General features: G+C 32.8%; 1 protein-coding gene across 1 annotated transcript in view; it reads right to left on the bottom strand.

The window, feature by feature from the left end:
- Positions 1 to 13,563, bottom strand: part of LOC145247979 (protein SpAN-like) — a 301,691-nt gene extending 288,128 nt beyond the window's left edge. Inside the window, exon 1 of the mRNA XM_080109637.1 lies at positions 13,343 to 13,563. The gene's annotated coding sequence lies outside the window, so the exon portion shown is untranslated. The remainder of the gene's footprint in view (positions 1 to 13,342) is intronic.
- Between the last annotated feature and the right edge of the window lie 332 nt (positions 13,564 to 13,895).

Genomic DNA, 13,895 nt, shown 5'->3' with positions numbered 1-13,895 from the left:
ATAAAAAAATGCAAAAATAAAAATAAAGAATGCAGTTTAAATTCCCGGATAGAAAAAATATATTAACTTTAACCTATCGCAGACTAAGCACCTACATAATCCGACTTTTAAAATGTTTATAATGACCAAAGAGAATTCATTTATATAAGGATGAAGAAAAAAAAGCCTTTAGTAAAATCGCTGAATAAAAATAGACTTAGCATTTGCATAAGCCGATTTCGCAAAAGTCTTCAATTATAAAATTGAATTTAACTACATAAGGATGAAAAGAGAAAACCTTAACTAAAATTTTGGAAATAGAAAACGGGAATCATCAGCTGCTTACCATGAAGCTGTTTAGGAAATTTAAAAACAGGACAGCTGTTTAATACATGGTTCTCCAGTTGACAATACTACTTCCCCAATAAAAAAATGTAAAATAATACCGTTACTATTTTTGCTAATATATGAAAAAATATTTTTTTCAATGAATTAAATAATAAAATAGAAAAAGAAAAACTATTAATTAGTAAGTATAGGATTACAAGATCAATTATGCGACATGTCAACTATATATATATATATATATATATATATATATATATATATATATATATATATATATAGAGAGAGAGAGAGAGAGAGAGAGAGAGAGAGAGAGAGAGAGATGTTTTTTATTTGTTTTTGTTAGTGATACTTTTTTTAATGTATTCAAGTATTTATACGAAAGTGCATTTTTACCTAAATGCTTGTTGGGAATAATTTTCCCATTGACCAATCTGGTACTCCCTTAATGGGGAGCGGCATATATATTATTTATACTTTTTAAAATATAATTATCCATTGACACGTCTTTCAATAGGAAAATTATTCACAACAAGCATTTAGGCAAAAATGCACTTTCATATAAATACTTGAATACATTCAAGAAAAGTATCGCTAACAAAAACAAATAAAAAACATCTAGATAAAAACGCGATCCAAAACTAAGAAATACTTAGTAAAATTATTTATTACAAGAAATGGAAGTCGATTAAATTTAAACGACAGTCACTCCTATGTAAGCGAGATACGCAAAATAAATAACACACACGCTATCCTGTTTTTATGTAGACCAGCAGGACCTGTGTAAATTCTACGGAAAGAGAAATATATATTAATAGACAAATATGTTTTGATTAAATGATATTTTTTTATGGATAGTCCCCAAAAATTGTCTATGAAAATAGTGTTCATTGTGTTTTAAATATAGAACTGACCCAAATGAGATAAATTTAGAAGTGCTAATAAATACTCAGAAAGTAATATTGTGCTACATAGTTCAATACAAATAATAAAACCATATTGTAAGAGATGATCTTTAATTTACTTCTTCAGTCGAGCACCTCTTGGCAGGCAATGTTTTTTTTTCTCGCTTTATTTTCTTTGAATGTTCCTGTTTTTTAGATAACGTTTCGACGATTTTTTTCTTTCGTGAAGTAGTGTTGCACGTCGAAATACCTCTTTCTCATCTCATTACAAGAATGATCGTATATTGCTATAATGATATTCGGAAATGAGGCTTAAATCAAAAGAAGTTCATATTCATATTCTTGCTCAGGGTTGCCAGATTGGCTTTTTAAGACTAAACCCGATAAAGTTGGCCTTTTTTTTTAACAGTTTAGCTTTAAAATTTTTATTTGGCCTTTTTTTTTTAAAGCGTAACATACGGATTAACTAAGGAAGAAACAAGCAAATATGATATAGATACGAAGACGACGATGATGACCGAAGATATAAAAAAGCACGCTCAAATATGATATTCGATTAACGCAGATTTCGCATTTATTATGATATTATATTGGACCCAATATATAGTTTTGATTAACAAAGTTTTTAAAAAATGACTCGTGCAAAAAAACAAAAACGTTTGGCTTTACTCTTTCCTTTGGCGTTAATGCTTGAGCTATGAATACATATTTGCTGCAAGGCTAAAAATTAAAACTTGAACCAATAGCTATTACGTTACGCATGCGAATTCGTAATGCCCTCGTTCTAACTTCATCTGCCAAATGCCATTTTTTTAATTTTCCCACATTTTCACCGATTTTTTCCGGCTAAAACCCAAATATAAAGTTTCGCATGAGTTCGAATACCCTATATATTAAGTTTCATGTCTGTGGACCAAAAACTGACAGAGGAATTGGTAGGTAAAATTTTAAACAAATATATATACGCATACATAAATATATAAATAAAAAAGTTTGTGTGTTACTATAAGCTTTTTACGCAAATATTATGCAAGTATAAATCATGTAGAATATCTGCATGAATATAATTACATGTAAGAGTTAACTTAAGATGATCATCCCATACGAAAACCAAAAATACTAATAATGCAATTCCACGGCCTATATATAACAAAGTTGGATTTTCTTTTTAAATAAATAGAAAAAAAGCGTGCTTTTTTCTGTGGTTCTTGGTCTTCGGGCTGAGATCAAAGTGTTTTTTTTTAGTTAGCCTTGTTCCTACATTTTTTGTGCATTTTCCCATTTGTATTTATTTATATTTTTTTTGTGAATAAAAAAAAGTAATATCTCAAAGTGTAGTATCTGTTCTGATGCTACACTGAAGTTAATTTGTCCTTGGTCACATGGACAGGAAACCCTCTATACCGAGACACTTATTATTTTTGGTTACTGCCATGGTGCCTCTTTTTGCCCTTCTTTTTTGGGAGCTGGTTTTCCCCCACATTAAAAAACGACCTTGTGTCACATTTTGCTTTTGTGAGGAAGCAAATAAATACTAATAAATAGAAAAGAATGTTTTTAATGTGAATAACAAAAACGAAAAAATTGTAGAAATATAAATAGTAAACCTTCGTCGCTTAGGAGTCAGAGATGAATGAAGAATCCTTAGACTAGTTGTCTCGACTATTGACAGATTGGTTTGTGGCTCAAGAGACGAAATCAGGAGCGGTAGACTCTGTGACAAAGATCAAAAACATATGTTGTTCCCTGGTTCTTGACAATGTTCATCCTTAACATCATCACCATTGTTTATTACGGCATCCTTATCATCATCACCATTGTTTATTACAGCATCCTTATCATCATCACCATTGTTTATTACAGCATCCTTATCATCATCACCATTGTTTATTACATCATCCTTATCATCATCACCATTGTTTATTACAGCATCCTTATCATCATCACCATTGTTTATTACAGCATCCTTATCATCATCACCATTGTTTATTACGGCATCCTTATCATCATCACCATTGTTTATTACGGCATCCTTATCATCATCACCATTGTTTATTACGGCATCCTTATCATCATCACCATTGTTTATTACAGCATCCTTATCATCATCACCATTGTTTATTACATCATCCTTATCATCATCACCATTGTTTATTACAGCATCCTTAACATCATCACCATTGTTTATTACAGCATCCTTATCATCATCACCATTGTTTATTTACAGCATCCTTATCATCATCACCATTGTTTATTACAGCATCCTTATCATCATCACCATTGTTTATTACAGCATCCTTATCATCATCACCATTGTTTATTACAGCATCCTTAACATCATCACCATTGTTTATTACAGCATCCTTATCATCATCACCATTGTTTATTACAGCATCCTTAACATCATCACCATTGTTTATTACAGCATCCTTAACATCATCACCATTGTTTATTACAGCATCCTTATCATCATCACCATTGTTTATTACAGCATCCTTATCATCATCACCATTGTTTATTACAGCATCCTTATCATCATCACCATTGTTTATTACAGCATCCTTATCATCATCACCATTGTTTATTACAGCATCCTTAACATCATCACCATTGTTTATTACAGCATCCTTATCATCATCACCATTGTTTATTACAGCATCCTTATCATCATCACCATTGTTTATTACAGCATCCTTATCATCATCACCATTGTTTATTACAGCATCCTTATCATCATCACCATTGTTTATTACAGCATCCTTATCATCATCACCATTGTTTATTACAGCATCCTTATCATCATCACCATTGTTTATTACAGCATCCTTATCATCATCACCATTGTTTATTACAGCATCCTTATCATCATCACCATTGTTTATTACAGCATCCTTAACATCATCACCATTGTTTATTACAGCATCCTTAACATCATCACCATTGTTTATTACAGCATCCTTATCATCATCACCATTGTTTATTACAGCATCCTTATCATCATCACCATTGTTTATGACAGCATCCTTATCATCATCACCATTGTTTATTACAGCATCCTTATCATCATCACCATTGTTTATTACAGCATCCTTATCATCATCACCATTGTTTATTACAGCATCCTTATCATCATCACCATTGTTTATTACAGCATCCTTATCATCATCACCATTGTTTATTACAGCATCCTTAACATCATCACCATTGTTTATTACAGCATCCTTATCATCATCACCATTGTTTATTACAGCATCCTTATCATCATCACCATTGTTTATGACAGCATCCTTATCATCATCACCATTGTTTATTACAGCATCCTTATCATCATCACCATTGTTTATTACAGCATCCTTATCATCATCACCATTGTTTATTACAGCATCCTTATCATCATCACCATTGTTTATTACAGCATCCTTATCATCATCACCATTGTTTATGACAGCATCCTTATCATCATCACCATTGTTTATTACAGCATCCTTAACATCATCACCATTGTTTATTACAGCATCCTTATCATCATCACCATTGTTTATTACAGCATCCTTAACATCATCACCATTGTTTATTACAGCATCCTTAACATCATCACCATTGTTTATTACAGCATCCTTATCATCATCACCATTGTTTATTACAGCATCCTTATCATCATCACCATTGTTTATTACAGCATCCTTATCATCATCACCATTGTTTATTACAGCATCCTTATCATCATCACCATTGTTTATTACAGCATCCTTAACATCATCACCATTGTTTATTACAGCATCCTTATCATCATCACCATTGTTTATTACAGCATCCTTATCATCATCACCATTGTTTATTACAGCATCCTTATCATCATCACCATTGTTTATTACAGCATCCTTAACATCATCATCATTGTTTATTACAGCATCCTTAACATCATCACCATTGTTTATTACAGCATCCTTATCATCATCACCATTGTTTATTACAGCATCCTTATCATCATCACCAGCAAGACCGAGCATTACGATATAATCATATTGACACACTCGTTCTCATGAGATCACTGAAGTTAAGTTAAGCTTACCCTGGCCAGTACCAAACAGGTGAACACTTAGAAATAACATGAACTGTAAATGAGAGATAGTGATACGTACTCGCATATCACATGAAAAGAAAAGCGTCGTTAAAATCATCTCGTCTGAAATACATGTCACTTGGAACCGCGTGTAAATTTCATATTCACTGGAAAATTCCTTTAAACTATTTTGGGTGTGGAATGCACATGCTCTTTTTTATTACGTCATTTGTTATACAAATGCCTTTCATATAATTAGATGCTAGTAGACACAAGAAAACAAAAGGTTCTAGAAACAGACATTTATTCATAGGAGACGCACGTTATGGACTGAAAAGGGATAAAGAGAAATAGAAAGGACGGTCACGTGCGCTGGCTCTTATACATGCAATTAGAATATTTGCATAAAAAGTAAGTACGCATGAGTAAAAACAGGTTGACCCACTTCATGAGTAAAACAGGTTGACCCACTGCTCAAATTAAAACAGACACAGACTTTTTCAACGACCCTGGTGTCTATCTCTGTCCCGTGGGGAGGCATAGTAAATAGGTACAATTAAAAACAAAGTGCAATATATATATATATATATATATATATATATATATATATATATATATGTATATACAGCTACTGTCAAGATTTGTAAATGTCCAAATGTCCAATGAATTAAAAGAATAAATTATAAGATGGTCAACTTCATGAATTTTGGGGTATAGTATTTTTTTCATTTATTCACTATATATATATGTATAAGTATATATATATACATACATACACACACACACACACACACACACACACATATATATATATATATATATATATATATATATATATATATATATATTATATATATTAGTTGTCTGGCAAGGCCACAAGGAAGACAACCGAAGCAGCAACTCTGAAGCTGGCCTGACAGAACACTCTGTATACAAATGTAGGTAAATTTGAGCATAGTTTATTAATTTGAAATCATAGGTTATATTTTATCAATTGACATAAATTTAAACCAGATAATATTATTATAATCTTTAAAAAGCCTGCACGTTTTTATGCAGTTTTGTCCCATATAACCAAAGATATGAGTATTATTATATTCAATTTGGCTACCAGCATATATATATATATATATATATATATATATATATATATATATATGATTATTTTTTTACTATAAAAATTAATTACCTAGAGACGCTAGTGTTTCATCCTTTCGGGAATCCTCGGTGCAGGGTGTCACGATTAATCCTAGTCGAACGATTCGAACCCCACAACACGAGACATCTCTGGCTCGATTAGCGAAGACCTAATCAATTCGGCTACCATTAACCGTCAGAAATAACGTTGAATTAAAACCTTTTAATTTTAAATGTTCATTTACGTCAGTCAGACAGTGATCTAATCGTTATACGATGATCTATGCATAAGGGCTAAATTGACCGACTTTAATACAACTGAAAGTGCTCAACGATAAGAAATGAATTTCTTAAAGGGGCTGTCATAATTATTTTTTTACTATAATAATGAATTACCTACATACGTATATATATATATATATATATATATATATATATATATATATATATATATATATATATATATATATTTGGGGATCAACTGAAGAATCTCGTGCAGATTTCCGAGTTCGGCTGAATTTGACAAGATACACCTGAAGATCGGATAGTCATCCGCCGAAACGTTATGAACATGACACTCAAGATGAGAATGCTAATCCGAAGAAAACACAAATACCTAATCCTGATCTAAAAAATTCAGAAACACAAATTAATATAGAAATGGAAGCGATTCGACGTTTATAAATGCACTTGACATTTTGAATTCTTACGACGTCGGTTCGTTGGGAAAAAAGAACAAGAATATTCTTTGCACTCTTCTCCAATAAGCATCATTGTCAAGACATATCTGAAAATGTCGGATGTTACATCGGCCGAAACGTTGTTGAAATAACACGAAAGATGCGAACAATTCAAATAATGCAAAAGATAAATGAGTTCTTCATGATACACTCGAAGAAGGCTGGAAGTTACATCAGCCGAAATTTTGTGCGAATAACAATTAAATGATAATAGTCGTCCGAGTAAGCGTAATAATATGCAATATCAATCCTTCTTCTGTGGCTTCTCCTCTGTCATCCATATATGGAATTGCATTGTAAAAGACTGGATATTTGGTTTCCCAATCCTTTGTCAGAAATGCTTGCAGAGATGCATGACGATCGTCCCGATTCATTTATGCGCACCTAATTAATAAGTTGAGTTGAATCGTAGTTAAACATGGCCACTGTTTAAAGTGTCGATCACGACTTCCACAGGATTGTCCAAGCTAAGCCACACAAGGCGTTGCAAAAAAGTTTTAAATGCCTAAGCCAATTGTTGACGAACGGCTACATTTGTCCCAATCCCTGTAATCTGGCCATCCATTATTTGCATTTTAAAGCCCACACATGAAGACACCTAAAATACACCCACATTGCTCTCTGTCTGTCTGTCTGTCTGTCTATTTGTCTGTCTGTCTGTCTCTCTCTCACCCTCTCTCTCTCTCTCTCTCTCTGTATCCACATATTTGTGCGTGTATTTAAATATATATTACTTTTTCTATAGTATATATATATATATATATATATATATATATAATTGCAGATTTGGCAAATATCGGTTATTTAAAGCTCAGCTTGGTTCGACAAGTCAGCATAAAGGGACTGACACCCGAACAGCATTTGCAAATTGCAAATGATACGAGAGAACTATTTGATGAACAAATAATTACACGAAATAGACCTGTCAACTAACCACCTCGTTCGTACGGTTTTATGTAAAGTCCCATGTCTACGCTGATAAACCAGACGCTATAGACCACTTAAAAGACAACATTCGACGCGTTATTTCCGAAATAAAGCCTAAATAAATTCATAAAGATTACGAAAATAAAACCCCAACACCTGAGCCGCCCGAGATCGAATTAAAATTATGATTGCAAAAATTAACCTTTTTTATAAAATACTTTTTTCATAGTGAAAATATTTTCTATGATTTACTTTAATTTAAACTTTGTCGCCTCTAAAAACAACACCTCTCTCACACTCTCAGTCTCACTCACTCTCTCTCTCCCTCTCTCACTCCATCTCTCTCACTCTCTCTCTCTCTCTCTCTCTCTCTCTATATATATATATATATATATATATATATATATATATATATATATATATATATATATATATATATATATAAGAGCAAATATTTAATAAAAGATATTAAAAAAACACTTTGAAAAAGAGTTAAAAACATATTTACTCTGAAAAGGAACCACTTAATAAGTGAATATTCCTTAATCCGCGGAGTTTTGAAGAAATACTTTCCTTCTCATCAGAGGGTAGGAATTAGCAAAATTCGGGATCGGATTTTGCATACAAGAGTATTTGATGAGACTGCAAGTAAGTCAAAGATCTTACTTGATAACAAAAAGTGAAGCAGAGGGAATAACTGTATACACTTGAATGATGAATTTGACCAAAATGTTTAATTTGACATAGTGTTTGAGGATAGACACCTCTGATCCATAAACACATTAACCTTGTGGCTTATGTTAGCCATCTTCCTTGATTCAAGGGCCTAATTTTTAAGTTAACTACTCCACAAGAAATGCCAACAGCATACTCAAAAAGTAGCCTCTGGTGTTCACACTTAAATTATTTGTTTCTTCTGCTGTCAGATAATGATGATCGGCGGGACACTAATTTTTTAGAATTCTACTTGAGGTGAATCTTGATAATTATTGATACAAAGTTTCCCCAAAGGACCAGTAAATGTTGTTAGACTTTTTGTTGTTCCATCAATTAATTTTAAAATTGCTGTAAATGGCAGTTCTGCTAGTGGAACCTGAAAATTGGAAAATTTGCATGTTTAATAATAGAGCCAGATTACATAATAAATACCAATATATTATTTTATTTTCCACAAAAAAGGAACATGATTGCAGGTGAATCTATAGAATTAATTTTACCTCCTTGTTAGAAGAACAAGTTGAGATTATGTCCCTTGTTTGACAATTTTCTGTCTTGCACTTTACTGCAAAGTCATCACATCTGTCTCGACAGGAAGTTTACAGCTACAAGAATATATATCAAATAGTCTGTCTAGCTGTTCCTTCATTCTTTTCACTTTGATTGCTGCAAGAGATTTCCTGTCAATCTGTTTGGCTCTCTTATAGCAAAATATATTGACCTTCTGTCCTATATTATGTAAACTTAACAAGGGCAATTCCGAATACTAATTATTTCCTTGGCAATTAACTTAGAAATCTCACTATTTTTTAAGTGGGGATAATTGTTTTTGAGGAAATAACTAAACTGGATGGCTTGTCGTGAAGTTTGGGGTTCTGTTTCATCCAAAGGACAAGGTGGACCAACAAATCTTGTGAACCAGGGGTTAAACCTCAGCATCGTGCTTTTACTGACATTCTGATTTGTAAAAGTAAAATAAATAAATGGATTATAATTGAAGGAAACTGTATTATGCTATCTGCCAGTTTCATACGTAAAAAAATAAGCGCTAGTTTTAAGAAATAATGAAAAACTTTGTAGAGTTTAATTAGATGTATTGAATAGGGAGGACCAAACCAAATCAGAGGCATAGTAGTGTTTAGTTTAGACATTTTTTAGCAGATTTTAGCTCCGCCTTCGATAACATGAATTTATCCATAAAGAGATTCATTCTTGATGTAGCTGTGCCATTTTAAACGAGTGTTTAGTGTTTAGAGTTTGAAAAACCAGTGCCTGTGCATCTATGTTACTATGCTATTTTTAATAGTATTTAAGTTAAACAGAAATTTCATAAAAATTAAATTTATTAAATTTTTAGGTGAAAGTACAGAATAGTTACAATGCAACCTCCTTCCCATATTAAGAATGGCTTTCTAAATAACAAAGTTATTTTAGCACAATAACATAGATGCACAAATAACGAAAAACCTTTAAAGGAGTTTCCTTATATACTCGTATTAATCTTTGTAGGTTATCTGATTTTAAAACTATAATTTTAGAAGAAAAACACTGCTTAAAAACAATTACTCCCTAAAAATAAAAGAAATTAAAATTTGACACTAATTTTCCGCAAAGTATTTTTATTAAGTAGAAAAACTTGAAAATTTACGTTTATCCATAAAGAGATTCATAAAAAATGTGTAGAATAAAATTGTATGGACTATTTTTTTTTGCTTTAATGTAAAACTGGAGTATTACCATATTTTAATAAAAATTTCAAATAGAATTTGATGTGAAATATTAGGTTGGTGCAAAAATAATTTTGACGTTCGTTTAAACGTCCCAAAAATGCCATTATTTTTGCACCAACCTAATAGAAAAACAAATTAAAAAAGAAAGAACGAATATGTTTAAATTCTCTGCAGAAACTTGAAATATAATAATATATATTTTAAACAAGTCTTTTTCGTTTTTTTTTTCGAAATAATTACGTCTAAATCGTAATGTTTTCAAATTAAATAATAAACAAACGTTAATTTTCAATATCAATAACGAGTGTGTTTTGCGACGGTGAAATCTAAAATATGTCCACCCCAAAAAAGTTCCTGAAATGAAAAAGCGAATTTTTGTCGTTATTCTTGAAAAAAACATAATTTTGTCTTTACACTTAATATTTATTTTATTAATTCATTATCCTAACTTATTTTATATAAATATGTAGTTTAAAATATATTCTAAATAAGGATTCCATTTTCTTAACAGTACGGATTGTTTGGATGACGGGACGTTCTTGACAATTCACCGAAAAACATTTAATCGCTTCAATTTTTCAACTTTTAAAGTCATTTCCTCAAGCAAAGATAAGGATTTTGTAGAAAAATATTTCGTGTAGGTCTTTTCTATGTCAAACCCCAACAATCATCACCATTGCCTCACCGGGGTTCCAAAATCGACCTGCCCTAATGGACAACAGGCTGGCCAAAGTCAACGGTGCTTTGGTAAACTGTGGAGTAACAGTGACCTGAAGAAATCTACAAAGGCCAGTGTGTACAGAGCTTTTTTGGACGGGCTCAGATTCCTGGCTCAAGTATCGTCATCACCTGCGGCTCCTCGAATGTTTCCATCAGTGCTGCATCCGTATCATCTTTCACGGGAGTAACTTTATCACCAACTTTGAAGTGTTTGAACAGGCCAAAATCAACAGTGTTAAAGCCATTCTGCTGAAATCACAACTACGTTGGGTTGGCCACGTCTCCAGGATGTAAAGCCCCGCCTTCTTAAACTCACCTTGTATGGCGAATTTTCCACTAGCCATCGCCACAAAGGAGCACCAAAGAAATGGTCCAAAGACTGTTTGAAGAAATCTCTTGATGCCTGCCACAGCAGACCGAAGTGCTTGGCGGCACACCATCCATCGGGCTTGTCTGGAGGTCAGAGGACGTAAGATAAAGGGACGCCACCAATCTTCAGCCTCTAACTCAGAGCAGACCCTAACATGTAACTGTTGCGAGCGATCCTGTTGATCCTGCATTAGATTCGTCAGTCACGAGCGTGTCTGCAGAAAACGTGGACAACCCCCTGCCTAGATTTTGGTTCGTGAAGCCATGCCATGATGATAAATATTATTGAGTCGCTCAAATAAGTCGGATTTAAATTGGAGTTATCAGCCTTAATCTAACAAGATCGAATTAGGTCTATAGACAGCAATTAAGCCACATTTTGTGAATTCTATTTTCGTCTTAAGATCTGCAAACTACTAATAATTATTTGCGAGTAATAAGACTTTTTTTTAATGTGAAGGTCTACGCCTCACCCCCACCCCAGGAACATTCTGGATTCAAACAAAAATAAAACTTGCCTCGGTCTAGAAGCATTTACCTGCTCTAATCTTAGTATAGCATGGTATCAGTCTAGTGTAGAAAATGTAGCACCCCGAAAAAGTTGATATTCTAACACTAACCCTAACCCTAATCCCGCAAAAGTTGATATTCTAGATACGTAAAAAATGTTCCATTGATCGGGCCGCCATTATTCTTTAAGAAATCGCTAGTAGTATCTCATTACTCCCAGGATTAAACAAAACAATAATATATTTTATCAGGAGACCTGTAATTTGCGGCTTTAACACTCTATTGCAATACAGTTTACTATTTCAGTAGCTTCTTTCCAAGAAGTGTAGGCTTGTAGAAATCGCTACATGCTAACTGTTTTCCCCCGGTTTTGTTCTCCAGAATTGTCTGATCCATTTTTATATTTTGTTACAGCTCGTTTCGTTTGACTCGTTGGTCAAGTGGGCTCCACCAATTCGCGTTTTTAATAAACCGTTCTAATACACGTTCCTATTTTAGTACTTTCTTTCTATGCAAATACATTGAGAACATTGTGAAGGTCGCTGAAAAGAAGGTGGGCTCTCTCTATCATGCTAGAAGGCTACTTACACGTGAGAATATCATGTACGTCTACAAGGCCACCATTCGCCCATGCATGGAGTATTGTTGTTGAGCTGATACATCTACCACTAGCCTTCCCATTTTTGATAGGGTTAAAAAAAATCTTAATTTTAATAGGTCCCCTTTTTGTCAACTAAGCTCCAGCCCCCGTCCCATCGTCACAATGTTGCGTCTCTGTGCCTGTTTTACGAGTATTTTAATTGGATGTGCTCTGATGAATTCATTGCACTTGCGCTCCCTCGACGTATGTATCTCCAACAAACCCGCTCAGCAACAAAATCACACCCCTTCATTGTTGATACCTTATAATTCCATAAAAATTCTAATCTAATAGTTTCTTTCCACGAACAGCCAGACTTTGGAATTTCCTTTCCTGCTACCTGTTCCCCTTACTATACTGATATACAGAAGTTTAAAAGTAATGTAAAACAAACATCTTGTAAGTCTTTCTTAGACATGATCCCAAATAGGAGTCCCTTACATCCAAATGGCGATCTGACTTGTTGAAGGTGAACGTGAGTAAAAAAAAAAAAAAAAAAAAGTGAACTAAAATAATACGGATGCACATATGAGACATAATTACTTTCAATCTTTTCTTACCTTTAAATCCTGTTAGTGTGTCTCTTCTCCACTTTCCCGCTTCTTATTATCCGACAAACGCTTGCAATAACTTCGAGTTTTTCTTTCACCGATTTTACAGATACGTTTCGATCAAACGTCGAATGGTCCACGTATGGAAAATTGCATGCTGTAAATGTTTTTTTTTATGAAAAGATAAACAAGGAGACAATGAAGAAAACACATTTAAAAATGAAGAATACATAAAGTGGCGCCAGCTGTTGTCAAATTAATAAACAAAAGAAAATGGTCTTGGCGTGTTATGACGGAATCTCAATTGATCTTAATGACAGGAGAGCAAAAAAGAAAAAAACAAAACAAAAAAAAAACAAGTAAAAGAGAAACAATAAAATACTTTCTAAAAAATTTAGAAAATGTGCATGTGTTAACCAAGCTGTAGTTCGTTATATATATATATATATATATATATATATATATATATATATATATATATATATATATGATTACTTAATTTAACCACATAACTTAATATACAAAAGTATAAGTTTATGCGTAAACTAAGTATTTACTTCAA

Source organism: Euprymna scolopes, chromosome 26 (genome assembly GCF_053919585.1).
Source record: "Euprymna scolopes isolate OS-2025 chromosome 26, ASM5391958v1, whole genome shotgun sequence".
Taxonomy (NCBI): Eukaryota; Metazoa; Mollusca; class Cephalopoda; order Sepiida; family Sepiolidae; genus Euprymna; species Euprymna scolopes.
Note: the sequence above shows the minus strand (reverse complement) of the source record. Positions and strands in the feature narration are given on the sequence as shown.